Source organism: Nilaparvata lugens, chromosome 6, assembly GCF_014356525.2.
Source record: "Nilaparvata lugens isolate BPH chromosome 6, ASM1435652v1, whole genome shotgun sequence".
Taxonomy (NCBI): domain Eukaryota; kingdom Metazoa; phylum Arthropoda; class Insecta; order Hemiptera; family Delphacidae; genus Nilaparvata; species Nilaparvata lugens.
The window spans coordinates 22,596,195-22,614,118 of NC_052509.1; the positions used below are offsets into that span (position 1 = coordinate 22,596,195).

Below are 17,924 nucleotides of genomic sequence, written 5' to 3' on the forward strand. Positions count from 1 at the left end.
CGATAACTATCATATCATCATCCTGTCCCACAAATAAAAATGAATACTTTCGATCAGTTGAATATTATAGAAAATTAAGCAAGAATTGTACAAGTTTGGTTATTTTATTGTTCAATTCTTTCATTGGATTCAGACTGAAAATCCATCAACAATGAAAATTGAGTTTGAAATACTAGAAAAATATTCTAAAATAGTTAGCTAAATGCTTAACAATGTACATAGATTCAGAATAATTGAACATGGAATGTGGAAATGATTCATTCAAAGTGATTTTCTTTGATTTGAGGTGGTATGCCTTCTGTTCATGTTCTAATACTGTAATTTGTTCATAAAAAATTGACTGCATGTAGTAGCTGAAGTAGAGCGTGCACTAGGTCGGTGGAGCGACGTGGAGAATTTTCAACCTGGAATTGAATACATGTGATCAAGTGTACCTGCGTGCTCTAGGAGGCTTTTCGAGATCAGCGCCGCGCTCCTAGTGCACGAAGGTCAGGTCGGAAATTTTCCGCGCTCGGATAACTTTGGGAGGGCTCGACTGTTTCCGACCTCTGCAATAGCTGCTCACAAATTGCTATAAATTATTATTGAGTAACCTAATGATTTATTTTAGTCAGAGAGCCATATATTTTCCTATTTTATAGCGCATGAATTTTAAATTTCCATAAAACATGATTCAGTACTGAAATTAAAAATATTAATATTCAGTATTTACTTCCTTTTCAAAATTTCGTGTTGTTTCTTCTCTAGATATTCTGTAAATCCTTTGAATCATTTGATAACTTCTTACATACTCAGTAGCTTTTTTTGGTAGTGAAACTGTTTCTTGTATTAGTACTTCTTCCTGTAAATAGTAGACTTACCTTAGAATTCTATTAGAAGCTATTATTGGTTTAAGTGTATAAACTATTCATTAATACTGTATCTTGTTAGAATAATACAGAAGAAAACGCCTTGGAAATATCATCCTTGTCAGTGAGAATAATTACAATACATTCTCTGGAAGGCTGTTTTTATTTTTAATAAGAGACTTGATTAATTTGAATGACATGGTGATCCATTGTGAAAGTTGGAGCAGGTGTTTTTGTGGGTGATATCGTCAGCCATGGCAAAGAGGGGGGGGGAGAGTTTGGATTGGCGGGAAGTGAAATATATTGTAAGAGCTGCTGGTGTGTGCGGCTTGATGTAGCGGTTCCAGGGATTCATGGCAAAAGAAGAAGAAGACAAGCACTAATAAATGGAATGATGTGTCCAAGTTTGGTTGGGGGGGGGGGTCAAGAATGCTGGACTGGTTGGCAGTGTTTCTAGGAAAAGGAGACGTACAGGTAGCTGGAAGCTGGAGGAGTCTTCCAAGATTAGAGGGGTGACTTGTGGAGGTCCGCACAGTCCTACATTCCGTAGGCTCTGTTCTCACTCCTCCCCAACCTCACCCACCCCCTCCAGTGGACCGGCCATGCCGCATTCCAAGAGCACAGGACTTCACTCGATTAACGGCGCGTCTGAGTATTATTATTATTTTCCTACTCACTCTTCGTCTTATTTCCTCCTCTAACATATTCATTTGTTACTTGATGCTTATACAAAGTTTTGATCTAGGTGGACTTGTGAACTGAGGATGTTAATCTAGGAAATTGAGAAAACAATTAAATGTAAGAAACTTCACTTACATTTTGTAAGTGAGAGAAGGACGTACCCTATTCACGTGCATTGGACAACATTTTTGATTCTACAAACTGATTTAATGCGAACAAACGTGATATTATAGAAAATGATAAATTTATATCGAGAAAATTCAACACTTGGGATTATTTTCTGTCACATTCTTCCCCTTATACCCTTCCTGTGATTTTTAGTCAATGGTTGCTTTTGAGTCATCTTATCCTTCGTTCTTGGTAAACTCTTACACTATTCCTATGTGCCGCTCAGTCAGTCCTAAGAAGCTATTCAGTAGAAGTTTCCCATTCTTCTATCTGCTTGGTGTAAATTTAGATAAAAGTGCATTGATGCTGATCTATAGGAATTAGAGAATAAGTTTCCAGTTCAACAAACTTCACATTACTACCAACAGGAAAAAGCTCCCAGTCTTTTGTATTCCATTTCACGCAAATGGACAAAATACTCAAATTTCAATAACAATAAGCAGGAAATTCAAAGTTTATCTACACAGAGTGAATGTGACCATTGACAGTGAACTATTCAGGTAGAAAGTTTTTAGATTCTCAAACGACAGTAATTTTTCTTAGTTCAACCCACAGCACATTATCAATATTGCCATACTCTTGTCCACTAACCTGTGGAACATTTCATTCTGTCTTGAAAAAGCTAGAAATCGTGCTCGGACAAATTTATTGCTGAGGGTCACTGCACATTTGGGCAAATATATATTTTTTTCAAATGTCCTCAACGTTGGCACTTGAATATACTGTAGTTCAGAGACTGTTGGTTACATCTCAAATCAATGCTTCCGAATTCATATTTTCAATCAAATTTTGCATGTCCAAAACGCTAATTTCCTAAATGGAAGTGGCAAGGTCATCCAATACATGTAAATTATGTTTGCGGGGTTAATGTAGGAGTAGGAAGAAATGGTGAGGGGTAATAGCTATGTGATTCAGACGGCTGGCATAAAGAAATGCTGTTGGTGTGGAGGTCAAAGCTAATCTGCCAGTGCATAGTGAGTGCACCATCCTACGTCTGGAGGTGTGGGTGGGAAATGGTAGCGTGGGAGAAACTTGCGAGACGCCCCTTGATCTCCTATCAGTTCCAGGAGTGTCTTCTCTTTTCAACATGTTGCGCGAGGGTTTTGTCATTTATAGATTAGACTGAATCACAAACCATAATTCAATCTACAAGTGTGTAATTATTTTATTGTCGAAATGAAATTCTCACTTGTTTGAAAATGAGTTGGCTTGTTTGTGCTTTCTGGATACTTGAATTTAATCGTCGCAGGGGTAAGGCGATTATATTTGAGTGGATTAAGGATAGAGATTTTTGTAAATTATTATTCCTTAGGGATCAATGGTTAGGTATGATTTCATTCTTATTAGGCATATTGTTGATCTTTCATTCACAATGATAATTTAGATATCTGAATCTTTAGTACCCTCCAATATTCACATCGACATTTATTTCTAGAATGCAAATATAAAAAAAGGTTATTTGTACTTGTTTACAGTGCATTATAATTGGCAATTATCATACTTTGATGTCTAAAATTCTTATTCTTTTCAAAGGGTTATATTTCTATTGAATACAGTTAAAATTTATCGTTTGTTGCACAAGAAAATTCTATAGCAATCGAAACTAACTGTTTCATCACTGTTTTTATTAGTATCATTTCGATTGAATTCCGCTAACGTAGTGATTACAGGACTAAAGAAGTATGTGAATTAATTTAAAAATCTAACGGCCGCATTAACATTGGTGGAAAAAGTATTCAGTAGAAAGACACCATATTTCACATGGCTTAATTCCTCATCCATGAATGAATTTGAAATGATTCATAATTAATATTGTTCTCAAATTGTTCCTTATCGTTATTTGTTTCATATTTCAATAACGAAAGATTCACTCAGTGTACCGTTGAATAAGCAGGAAGATAGAAGTCGGGAGAAATGGGAAGAAGTTGTCAGACGGCAAGAACGAGGCCGTGGGAAAAATGTGATAACATTGGCTGGATATTATTTTTATGACGTAACAGCAACAGCAGCAGCAGCAGCAGAACAGAGTTTGTTAGGGGAGGGGATGCGTCGTCACTGGCACTACAGCGCTGCCATGTGGACAAGGTTGGAACTAGTGGTTCGCCTCGTGGTCTCTAGCGGGCTGGGCGACGCCACGATCACTTCCTTTCCGTGTTTAGCTTCTCAATCTTTCTTGTGCTCGTCTTAAATTGCGTCGATTACAAGTTGAAAAAGTGATTTAATTATTCTGTTTTTGTGACTTGACATGCTGGTGTGATCGAAAATCGTGTGTATTGAGGTGGGAGTGTGTAAACTGGTGTGGATTATTGGGATTTTGTGGCCGGCTAGGTTTGGCCGATGTTATGAATGGCTGCCGGTCCAACTACAACGCTCGCCGCGTGGGTTTACTAAAACTGTTCACTCAGCTCTGTTTTGACTAGTACATCACGTAAGTACTATTGAGTTGTTTTCGTTCCAATTAAGTAAATTTAATTCATAATTTTAATAACTTCCATTCAATTGAATGCTTCAATTTACACATTTCATCGTAATGGCTTCGATCGTATCCGCCCTTGCTTTTACGCAAGCACATGTTTGATGGTAGCTCAGGCGGAATAAAGTAGTTCCATTCATCAGTGTATTTTGCTTCACTTTTACTCAAAATTTCGTCAATCATTCATCAATTTTAGAATTGTTTTCCTATTCTCACTTAATTTTTTATGTCTACTTGGAACTATTTTACTCATGATTACAGTTTAGAGGTTAGGGTCAACATTTCTCATGTATTCTTCCGCCTCAGCAAGTACGGTACTGTGACTACACATTTTCAAACGTGATTCATTGTGATTGCATTTCATTTATTTTTACTAACTTGGTCAATTTGTTTATTATTATCTTAGTTGCAATACTTATTCTCAGAACTGCATCGTATCATTTCTAAATTATTGACCACACCCCAAATTCGAATCTTCTGAATAAATTATGTTATCCTGACTATCTTCCTTTATGGCTGTTTCGTACTTTTTATTATGAACTTCTTATTACTATTCTACTGTGCCATTGCTCATTCAATGACATGTATTCATTCTCTCGCCATAAAGATATTCTTGTATACCGTTGATAATGTTGCATTTTTTTGTATTTGTGTAAATGTTGAAATTCAAGTGGATTGGGGAATTATATGATATCGTGAGTTCTGGATATCCTCTAAGTATGCAGCGTGTCTAGGCCACTTTTATTTTTGTTTAAAATTCAAACCATAGCCTACATTAACTTCATTATAATGCAGACACGAACGCAGTTAGAATGTTGTAACTGGAGTCTAGTATTAATTTTTGTTGACATCTAAGACGGTCTATGTGTTTGAGGTATCACGTGTTTGCAACTAGCCTACTAATTTATTTCACTCTCAATGTTGAACATCATCTCAATAATTTTTCTCAATTGGATCATGCGAAAGACAATTAGTTTAACTTTTTGAATTCTCAGTTGACATTGACAATTCACTTATTTGATTGTTAAGAATTCTCAGCCATTTGTAAATTTGGCAGAGACTTATTGGTATATTTTACTAATACTTTTAGTTTTCTCAATGGAAAATGGAGGGTAGCATACGTGGTTTACTAAATAGCTATTTCCCACTGTTTTTAATAAAAACCTTGCCCTTATTTACTCTCCATCCACTGACAAATTAGCATACTTCTACCAGAATGACTCTGGCTAATTTATCCAATTCATCATTAAATACAGTTTCTTGCCTGGTATTTATCATAACTACATTGAATACGGGTTGTGTATTTTTCTGGGCTGTTATTATAAAGGAAGTTTTGAGCTTAATTTTATGTTGAACCTGCCAAATATCAATAGTTTAGCTCTCATCGTATAGCAGGATATGACGAATTTTTATGTATTATAATTATCTCAAATTCCTTGATTAATTAGCTACCAAATTTTTGAACTGATCCTGGTGCAACAATAGTTATCTCGCGAAGAATACATCACGTTTATGTCTCAGTAGGTGATTTCTTTATTTAAACAAAGTACATTATTTTGGAAATATTTTATCTGGTAATAATAATATTTGGTACGGCCACATCTGAGTGAATGGCACGTGTGAAAAATCACACATGAGGAAATGACTTGGGAGCTGTTGAAAGAATGGTGTGAGGAAACGAGACGGCTGTTTGGAATAAGCGGAAGCAGTAGCAACAGTGCGTGAAATACAAGGAAAGGAAACAAAGATACCGGACAAAAGGATGTTTGTGGTGAGAGAGAGTTGAAGCTGAAATAGAGTAGGTTGACGACTTGTACAAGTACTGTACTATTATACTGTACGGTGTACCGTATGGAGCAGCATCGTTGTTCCCATTTTAGCACTGCCATAAACAACAGTTCCCAGTAAACACGTGCACAACTGACTGGGGTTCCGGCTGACTAAGCATTATTCCAAGGGGGAAGAATTTGGGAGTGTAAGTGTTGCGGGGTAGTGGAGTGCAGGAGCCGTCAATGAACAGGAAATGCTTAAAATAGTCTTGGCGTGTTGTATGCACAGCCAGTCTGGTCGATGAGACACTCACTAATGCACAACAGTCTCGAATACCAGCTGAAAAACTTGCAGGAAGCGCCTTACAATATTGCTTGGTTCTAATTAAAGTATTTGAGTGGAAAAAGTGACACAGTTCAATGGGATCATCATTCAAATCAATGTCGTGTTAGAAAGCTGTTCATTGTTACGAAAAATATGTGCAGTTGATTAACAGAAAATTTTCAAGTACAGTATTTCTGCTACGTGTCATTGAAAAAGCAGTCACATACACCAGTTAAAAAACTGCATAGTGTTTACTTGTCATATTCTCGTCTCAATTTTTCATGAGAAGAGATTTGCAGAAAACAAATTTGATGCGGGATAACCGGATAAGTTGATGACATCATAGTTCAACTGTGATTGTTACAACTTTTAGCGCTCTTTCATTATACTCACACTCATCTTTTGAATCTCTTGTTTTCTGCTAATAAATTGTGACTAAATTAATTGTTAATTTAAGGGATTAATTTCCTTGAAAATGGTTACTCTAAATGAAATTTTACTGCATATTAGCCTACAGTTTGGAAACGTTATCGTCTATTTCGAGGCTATGAATTTGATTGCTAGGCTGGAATCAGTTTGCAGTTCACCGGAAGAATGATTTATCGCTACCAATTTTCAAAACTGTTTTAATTGTCCTTGATTGATTTGAGTCGTAAGTTGATCAACATTCAATGGTAGGCTACTTTTTAGAATCATACTAGTCTAGAGCTTGATTTGTTCTCAGCATCTGTTTCATTGTAGTTTATTTCTAGAAATTCTCGAATCAGACACTGAGAGAAATTGTATGTTAGCATAAATTCTACTACAATACTTAGTTCGGATTGAATGCTTGAAGTAGAGCTTGAAACGGAATGTTTTTATTTTGACCTATCATTTCTCTCCCTCAATAGATTAAAGACATTGTGGTATTATCTTGTTTGAGTTGAAATGATGGCTTAGGTTATTACCGACTGGCAAGGAATTGAGGCCAGTACGATAGGCTTCTTTCTCCGGTGTCTAGGTCATTGAACTTGTGGACGCTTTCCTCGACCTTGAGCTGTGCTATACAGCGGTCACCGTCCTGTATTCTTGGAATCTCCGCCTTGACCGACGAGGAATGTTGCAATTGGAAGACAAACCGACTTGCAAAAAGCTAGTGGTTCTACCAAATTAGTACAATTTTGTACTTCAAATATAATCCATTTCTTTGCACAAAAACATAATACAAAGATATTTACTGATGAAATTACAAAGTATAATACAAGAAAGTAACCTAGATAGATAATATAAATTAGCATCAGTATCTTAGTATTGATAAGTGATAACATATACGTAACGTTGTATATGCGTTACATATCGGTTTCAAATAGAGATTATATCCATTGTTCTTGGAAGTTAGTATGGGAAGAGGAGAAAATCACTGTACAAAGGTGTAGAAACGAAAAAGTCACTAAACTAATTTCTATCTGAACCAGTTTGTTTCTAGTATGTTTCGCATCTCTTCTAATAATTGTGAATGAATGAATATCTTCACATTTTTATATTATAGTAATCACTTTTTGTTCAAATTCAAACTCTTGAGACAGGACATGTATTATACAAGTTTACCTACAAGAGATTCATCGGATTTAAAAAACTGATAATCAACAAAGTACGAGAAGTCACAATAAATTAGAAATTCATGTTACTAAAAGGTTTTCTTAATGAATAAATAATCTTCATACCATTGGAAAGAGAAAATTCAAAATTATTTCATAATAGATAATTTGGCCTATTAAACTAGGCAGTCAGGACGCGTAGCCAATAATATTAGGCAACTTCCGACTGTGTGACACACACATTCAGCCGGGCAGGCTGGACAGCCATCCTGAGAGCTACGTTTTGGATGCTGAGCCCTATGTCACACTTTTATAGCCAACACGTTGCAACAATGCCCGCCCTGTGACTGTATGACCTGCGCGACCTGGCTGCCTAGTTTGATAGTGGTCCAGGGTATTTATTCTAAAATATCTTTGGATTTTTCTCATTCCTCTAGTATAAAGATAATTCTATCACAATTTCTATTTTTCTCCTTTGTGAACGTGAACTCTTTACCTCTGTGAACGTTAATAAATTATTCATATTAATAATAGTCCACGTATATTCATTCAGTTTCAATATCAACTCCAACTTGAATGTTATACTCACAGACAGAACGCTAGATAATCTTCCAAAACAATATTATTATAGAACAGTAGATATATGCAACATGTGTTGTTTTATCTAGCTGCAAAGCATTGCATTCACGTTACTGTTGTTTATCCTAGGTCGTCATACATATTATGTCTCAAAAGTTTCTTCCGATAGTTGCTGTCAAGAATCGATGGCAAGTATTGGATTTGAAGTGAAGATGATTGTTAAGAATTATGTATGTTACCTAGTTATGAATAAATGCTACTAAAATCGATGGTTTGTTATTATTTCACAATCTGATTCGAGTCTTTCACATAGACATTTGGATGGTTGGGTTACAAACCAGCCACAAAAACTAAAATTTGATAATACATTTTGGTGAAAAATCACTTTTTATGCTTCTCCCTTTTCTGTATTACATTTTCCAACACAATTGTTGCTGTACGGTTGGTGCAGGCAGCAGCTGTGCAGTGCAGTGCAGTGCAGGTCGTTGACTGCTGGCTTTGCGTTTCGTGGAAACGGCGGGCGACTAGTGTGCAATGCAATAAATTGTATCTGCTGCTGCATTTGCGGTGCCTCCTCAACCCTCCCCCCCACCTATGCTTGTGAAGGACAGACGCGAGTGCATCGGTCTCGTCAATCGGTTTCTATCTCTCGCTCGCTCTCTCTCATCTCCTGGTCGATCTCTTGTTCTCTCTCATTCAATCCTAGTTTGTCGTAGGTCAGTGAGTCTGTCGCGCGTCGCTTCCCACTCGAGCTCTTGCTCTCTCACTCCCTCTCCTTTTTTATCCTTTCTCTCCCTCCTCGTCTACTTGCGTAACGCATAGCTGCTAGCCCAGCCCCAGACGACCACGTGTATCTTTGCATCACTTCTTCCTCTCAGCTGAACTTGACCTGTCTCTTGTCATGTTGGCTATATTTCTCTCTCTCTCTCTACCTCCCTCCCTCCCTTGAATCTGTTTTGTCATTCATTATTTTTCATTTTGTCGTAGACAATTTTTTACTTTATCCACTTGAAGCATCCAACTATTTCCATTGCTGCATGTTGCATAGTAAATGATATCACATTTACAACTTCTGAATTATGCTTTTCGGAGTAATTTATATTTTTCCCATTTGAATTGTGATCTCCCTCACTATTGTAATATCATGGAATGAATGTCTACCAAGATGAATGGTTTTAGGCCTATATCTCTCAATGTTTTCAAAATTAGTTTTCATTGGTGATCTAAATCATGAATGACGATCATTCAATTCTCAGGATACTTGATTTGGACATAGAGTAAATCTGTCCTCCCAGAAATATTAGATTTTCGTGAATGGTATATACTACTTATTACGTATAGTAATCGTTTAGTTTTGAACTTTATTCTTTACTAGTATGTAACCTGTGATTTACACTGGGGAAAATTTGGTAGTGTAAAATGCGATCTCCTTCTGTCCAGCAAGCATTTCAAAATAGAATAATTATTCATTATTTTCTCAAAATTGCCTGGACAATCTTCATTTCAATCGAATATTCTCAGCAAAAAAAGGTAATGGATCTCGAGCCCGCAATCTTTAATTTATGAGTCACGCGTGCTATGCCACGGAATCACAGAGAAAGAGAAGTCTGTTAGGCTGGGATTTTATCCTCGCGTAATATTTGAGTCACAAAATGAATAAAGTTTTTTTAATCATTCAAGTATCATTAATTAATTGATACCAATGAAAATATGAATTTGACCTTCGGTGAATTAAGAATATATATGCAAAATTTCAAAATCATCAGTTCAGTAGTTGAGACGTTTTTAAATACCGTTGTGTTTAAGGTAGTTCGGCGTGTCTCAACATTCCAACTTATACTGTTGTGTGTGATCGAAACTCACAATTTCTAAATAATCATAAGTTAGTACGAGTTGTAATAATTGGTTGATGTCCAATAACATTATATATTACTTTTCCATAATTTAGATAATTCATTATTGTGATCACTCTTCATTGAATCACTCTCAAGCTCCAGTGTTTCAATTATCTCAGTGAAAGCAAATAGGAGCTAATAATTATTATTAATTATTATTGAAGTGGCTCTAGAAATTGTAGGCAGCAGTGGTTTGAAGCCGTGCCAGTGATGAGGGCAGAGATATTGACTGCGCAACGGCAGTCATTCACACTTTTGTCACGCTATCGTGGAGAGAGAGTGATATCGTAGTATAATTTTAATAGGAACGTACTGAGGTAATTAATTTGAGGCTCTGACGTTACAAATTCCAATCGAATTATGACGCCAGGTGTTTTTTCGTTTACAGTGAAGTGATGTTCTAAATTCATCTACGTCATCCGTTCACAGTGTCATTCATCGATGTAGCTATTCATTCTAATCCTTGAACTGGAGTAGGCAGTACCTCTCTGTTATTCAAGTGCATTTATCACACAAAGTAAACTTTTACTAGCACTAGTGTTGGTTCATTTCCTTATTGAAAATTATTACGTTTGTTCTCACGGGAATCCCTTCATTTTTCTTTTCCTCTTTCTCAGTCGCTTCATTTGGCACATTCTTCCACAATTGCAAAGTTGTATGTGAATAATTTCATATTATTTTTCCCTACACAAATCGCAGAAGAAGGACATGCAAATGTAAACAAGTCTGGGAGCTATTGTATTATCAGTATTTTCTAATTTCAATCTCCAGGAACTTTCTGGTTCATTTTGGTTGAGTGCATAATTAATAATTAATATCGGGGCACCGAGCTTCGCTCGTTATTTTTATTTTATTGATAAACAGAACACAAATCTTTAAAATGATCGTGTTTTTATTTCACAGCTGGTTTATATGTCATCTTATTAATTTCGGGGATGCTATATTTTGATTTTTTACATACTCACTCGCTCACTCACTTTTTTACTATCCACAGCTGCTTCAGCCAAGGATGAATTATCATTTTAATGTCGTTCAGGGAGTTTTCCCAAGGATGAGACCTAGTGCAATCGAATTTTTATATCATAAACCTACTATGTTCCCAATTAGTTGAAAATCGTTGAAGCCGTTTTCGAGATCCGTTAAACATTAATAACCAGATATATAAATACAGAAATTGCTCGTTTATAATAGTATTAAACAATGTAGTAAAATTATTACAATGTAGCTTTCCATCAGATTTTGTATGTCTCCATCTCCATCCATAATGAATAAAATAATAGGCTACTATCTTATATAATTTGAAAATTATGAATTGGTGCTATTAGAAAGATACACAATTTCTTATCTGTCTGGTTCCTATAGCCAATAATCTACTGTTCACGACAATAGGTCCAAAGGGAAATTCCCTAATTTTGAGTGAATACGTCATTCCCGTAGTACAATCATTCTATTTGCTGGGGTTTTCCAAGAATTTATTTAGAGCAGAATTTTCCACGTTTGATTGTTATTGACACTCCAGTCTCATTGCATCGTTTTTGCATCGACTCTACGTTGTAGTAAAGTATTCTGAATGTAATCAGATATTGGAAACTGAGTAATTCCAGGAACTTGGCGGTGCTAAGTTTGGCTCAAAGCTGAAGTGAGTGAGTGAGAGAGTGAGTAGAGAGAGTGTTGGTGGCGTTAATTCTGAATGAGCGCGTATGTGTGGGTGTTGTGTGCTCTGTGTTGTTTGGGGGGGTTGTGGTGTTGAGGAGAGGTGCCCCGAAGACAGAGGTGCCCCTTGTAGTGAGAAAGAAGAGGGAGTTGTGTGGCCCGCTTTCACTCTTGCCCCCTTACTATAGTATAAATTCACGAGTGCAGTGCCTTTGATGGGGCGAATCATAATAATCATCATCGTTGTGAAAATCGATGAGAGTAGCAGACTACTGCGCCGGCGCACTCCACCTGCTCGCGAAATCGAAAGTCCTCTGACCTTGTCCGTTGTGGCCCCCTTCCATCCCCTACTTTGATTGTATTACGACCGATCTTCTCTCCTCGCCATGAGTTCATTCGCTTCCTCCCCCCCCCCACTGCATCGTTGCTCTTTCATTGCTTGCTATGTTTTGATCGTGATGTCTTCTTTGCTGCTCTTATCGCTCTTCAAATTCTCTCACTCTCTTCCTTCCTCAATACTTTTACATCCACGTGTCTTGTTTTGGTGCACTATATAAAAACTCTTGAGGAATGATGGATTATAGACCTACGAGAGCATCGTTTAACAAAACGAATTGCAATGATGTTGATTATTTTGCTGGGGACGAAATACACAATAGATTCATTCCTTGATTAACAGAATCATTGAATATTGTCATTTAAATGTTATTATTAGTACATTATATTCTTTAAAATGATTTTTGTACCAATTATCAATGAAGTGGATTGCAATTGTACCTCTAAAAAACTAAACCCTCCGCGTAACGAATTTTGTCGCATGAAATTTTAGTTTTTTTACTTGGATTCTATCTATGTAACTAATTCCTGTACGGGGAAATTTTCTTGGAATATTCAAAGTCCGTTATCTGTAGCCTGATAATTCAAATTGATGTCTTGTTTTACGTGTCGAAAAACAATTTGCCTTTCCAATGAATTTTCAAATTTGTGCAGTTTTCTTTATATTAATTATTGAATTTTGTTGGAAGATGATGGAATTATACAGGTCCAAGGTAGACAGCTTGTTATCAACTTTTGCATTTAGTGAGCTCTTATCGATTTATAGGTGTATCGTATACAACTGTGTTGTGCTAGGTGAGTCTTATGTTGGCGTAAAAAGTAAGGAGAGAAAGTGACCTAGTTTTATAGGTTACTGAAAGTTACAGTGGATTACTGAACTGCAGTCGTGTTTGTGGACCAATAAATCAGAAATTTATATAATAACGTTGTCAAATCGCTTTCTTGAACGATCTTTAGTTTAGTAGTGATATGAATGAGAATTACGAGCAATTGATGCTGTTGTCTAGAACGTCACTGAATGTTATCAATTGAATTCGAATTCACAGACAGTGAAACAATTAAGTACTTTGAAATGTGATAAACAAGGCGTTCTTAAATTTATTCATGTGAATAAGAATATTTCATATTGATTTTTTTCACACTACATTATTATCAAATACAAAGTATTCCGATATTCATCATTACAATGCAAGCACTTTCTGAAATTCCTTGCTATAATATAATTATAGAGTGGCTACCCCCATAAAGCTAATTCGAACAATATCAATTGTTCATTTCGATGAAAATAACGAAAGATAGAATATGGTAGGGTGTCGATTTATTACAGTTGATGTCATAACTTGTGTACGAGTGTTACATTATTATAAAGATAGTGTTATTCTTTATTCTCATCACGTTTTATATTTTTTGCAGAAAAAAGAAATGATGTTCGTCAATAATATGACCTGTTGTCTGTCTATTTCATGGCCTTGGATGAATGAATTGGTGACAACCAGTAAGATGTGAGTATTTTTGTCAACTAAAATAATCCCATATCTTTAATATTGTGATATGAGGAAATCAGTGTCATGATATGAAGATATGCATTTTTCATTATGCTATTCAGTAGCCTACTTACTATACTGTTTTTGAACCCTTGACTTTTCATTCTTATATCTTGATGTGTTATCCCCTCAAATAAAATCTTATATTTATACTATTGACACTTTTATTAGGTTATAGACTTTATTTTAGATATAGATAGTTTAAACTATATATGAATTATTGTTATGGTAAAACTATACTAAAATCACTTCACTAAATATATATAAAAAATTAGCACTACCGTACTACTATACAAACCCCTTGAAAGTACTACTATTTATTTATAGTTTATACTGTACTATATAAACTATAGATAGTTTATAATATTCACACCTTTATTAAGCTATTGTATATATTCTATGAAGAACAAGTAAGATTAAATAGTAATGTGATTTTTTTACTACGAAAGTTTCTAATTATTCCATAATTGTGGACATTCTAAATAGTTTTTTTTATTCTGTCAATTTTGGACATCCATGGTCATGAGTTGAATTGTTGGCTAGTTGTGTTTACATTACTGTACATTAGCTACGAAACTTGAATTAAAACATGACTGGCTGAAAACTTGACGTACTGAAAACCGACACGAATTGTAAACTTTACAAACTGAAAACTTGCCGTACTGAAATCTTGAAGAACTAAAAATTTGCCAATAGACGGTCTTGGTAAATTATGAATCTTAGTGCAATATTTCAAGTTTATCAGTTCAGAAATTCAGACTTGATTTTATTCGTGTATTTCCCTTCCCATACATGAATAAGCCAATTCTCTTTATAATTTTATAGATTCATATAATGAAAATATTAATGCAAAATCTCGTTCCAATAATGTTTCCCTTCTTTCAGGATGAATTCTTGGAATTCTTTAGAATTGTTATACAATATTTCAAGTTTATCAGTACAGTAGTTCAGACGTGATGATGCGTCGTTCGTGTATTTCCTATCCTGTACATGTATATGGAAATTCTTTCTATATAAATAATATCATAGATTAATATAATATTAATAAAATATCTCGTAACTTTTTTTTATGGATTCATGCTATTGGAATTCACTATAATATGAATGAGTTACGACGTAACACTTCATACTGAAAGGTGTCACTCGACTTTGCACAAGGCTTTACGAACCGACAGTTGTTCCTATTCATTGCGAAATAAACATTGATATCTTCATCAACGCTGTTAGTAATATTTCGCAGGTAGAAGTAAACCACTCGTAAAGTTAATAATTTCTATTAAACGACCGTGTGTGATGGATTATATTTGACCGGACCACTTAACCGTCTGTCTATAGTAATTAACTTGGAGAATGGATGAGTGAATGTTCATGTAGGAAGCTAGTTGAACAAATGACACACAGCACGCACGGTAATGTCCTTGTTGATAGCATAATTCATGTTATAATCTCATGCCTTCCGAGCTTATTCGGGTAGCAAACCAAAGTTGCGTGGATTATCAATGAAATGCCGTTGGACGTGTGTCCACATGTTGGCCAGCTCCATCTGCCAAGCATAATGTTAGCAATCTTATACTTAATGAAAGAAGAATCTGGATTATGGAATGAGAATATTGAATTTCTTATATTACTGGAAAATGGTGGAAGCACCTTTCTTCTATTTCCTGAACAAGCAGAAAATTATGAATTTGACCAGAATGAGTAATGTTCGATCAATATTCAAAAGCACTGATTGAAGAGTCTAAAGCTGGTCACACACTGATTACTCAAGACAAGACTAGTCACGTTTAGTCACAATACTTCACAGCTGATTATGACGCAACACACACTGATTAGTCATTGCAATTAGACATGACTCCATAAGCAACTATGTGAAGTATTGTGACTAAACGTGACTAGTCTTGTCTTGACTAATCGGTGTGTGACCAGCCTGATAAAATATTGTATTATACAGTGCGTATAATAATGTACAACACTAAAATAAGACTCCAATGTTCGACTCTATGCAAAGCACATTCCCTATCCATCTGTTAGAAGAGACTACCGTTACTGGCATCATCAGACTATTTTTTATTAATCAGCCACAATAAAATTCATGGAAACTTTGTAATAGAGAGTGTTTACTCACTGTTTATGAGGACATCAGGAGTCACAATCGTTTCACCATGTTCTTGCATACTTAGACTATTTGTTGCACTTTTTCCAAATTATGATTTATCACTATTAGGCTATTATTATTAGCTTATCACTATTAGGCTATTATTATTAGCGTATGTTATATACTCACAAAAGAATTTACAAAAAAATATTTAGGTCATTGACCTTTGTCAGCTCGATATAAAAAGATTGGAGATATAAAACTTATTTAACTTTAAACTCATCTTTTTAACAGAAATATATGAACATATATTGTACCTATATGTACAAGGTAATCTCTTCAAACTTGGATGTTGAAGTCAGTTTTGTAAGCTATTGCTTTTGGAGAAGCTGCTTTAAAATCATCCAAACTGCCCTGATAGGCTGGAATACCACAATATTTCAGATATGATTATTCATCGTTTGTCCAGCCTCTCCACAATCACAAGCAGGGGAGGACAATCTAAAGTTATCGGTCTGCTATTACAGAGCCTACCTAACTTAGCTGATACATTGTCTGGTAGATAACTAATCTCTTTTCGAATACTTTCCATTATCAGCATGTTGATAATATTATCGAAATATATTTTTTAAAGAAATTCTTGATAGGTGTAGATTAATACCGTTGTGATCAATTATTAGATCAAACGTCTGGTTTAGGAAGTGTCTTATCATATTCAAGCAATTCACAATCTTTACACAATCTAATTTGTCATTATTGTCATTAATATTAGGGGTTTAAGAAATGAGACGGGGCCGTCGAAAACAATGGATAGACAAGTAGAAGCTCTTGTGGTCACCTATTGTTATTGAATTCCGACATTTTCGTGGTCTATTAAGGATTCTACTACGAGCAATATATTGGTGGACAGTGTGGTTACTTGAAGGTACTTTCAGCTGTTAACCAGTGGTAGCATACAGTGATTGGATAAACACACAAATTACTATCAATGACAAGTAAAATTTAGTGAAACGTACGTGGTGTGTAAAGCCAATACCTACTATTACTTCAGGCCCCACAACTGATCTCTAATAAACTATGATGTCATCACATGTAGATCATCGATGATCTACTGGCGGTAAGCAAGCGAAATAAGAGCGCTGAAGCTTGTTATCACATCTCATATGGTAATCAACAAAATTGGAATTACAAATTCAATTTTCACGGTCTTTCATTTCAATGAATATGGTTTGTTTATCATTCTAATATTCGTTTGTGAAAAGTAATAATGGATTTGGGGTCTTAAATCATGGGATACTGTTGTGTACCTAATTGTTGCGGGAATTATAACGAGACTCCAAAAGTTTCCGTACGGTATTTTCTTTTTCGAAAGATGAAACTTTGAAACGAAAATGGATACGAGCGATAAGAAGAAAGAACTTCAATTCTAAAAAGAACGGTTTACATGAAGTGTAGAAGAGCAGTGTAAATAAAGTGTGAGTGGGACATTCAATTAAAGTGTGAAAAAACAGTGTAAATAAAATGTGAAATAACAGTGTGAATAAAGTGTGGAAGAACAGTGTGAATAAAGTATGTGAAAGAACTTTTGAACTAATAAATTAAAAAGTAAATGCAAAGTTTTGGAACTGTCCATAACATCCTAATATTAGAGGTTTACCTAACTGAAAAACATTTTCCTGATGGGTTTCTTTGTACCACAGATTTATTGTGATCGAGTTTGTGGGAGCCTCTTTCCTAAAAAAGAGTTACATCTGATTTGGTTTATCTTTGATTTACCTCTCCTTCGATTCTGATACAGGCTATTATTAGTATTTTTGGTTGAGATGAATTTATCAATAGCTCTATCACTGAATCGAGTAGGCCTATGTCTATCGAGCAGAAAGTATGGATGAATTATTGCATTTGTGGAATAAAGTGTTTTTATTATAATAAAATGTATATTTAATGAAGTACTAATGTCTTTGATCTGAAATTTAGATGC

At 35.3% G+C, this 17,924-nt stretch overlaps 1 long non-coding RNA gene across 1 annotated transcript in view; it reads left to right on the forward strand.

The window, feature by feature from the left end:
- Positions 1-3,772: 3,772 nt before the first annotated feature.
- Positions 3,773-17,924, forward strand: part of LOC111048967 — a 32,306-nt gene continuing 18,154 nt past the window's right edge. Inside the window, exons 1-2 of the long non-coding RNA XR_002605950.2 lie at positions 3,773-4,125; positions 13,718-13,806. This is a non-coding gene — a long non-coding RNA (uncharacterized LOC111048967). The remainder of the gene's footprint in view (positions 4,126-13,717; positions 13,807-17,924) is intronic.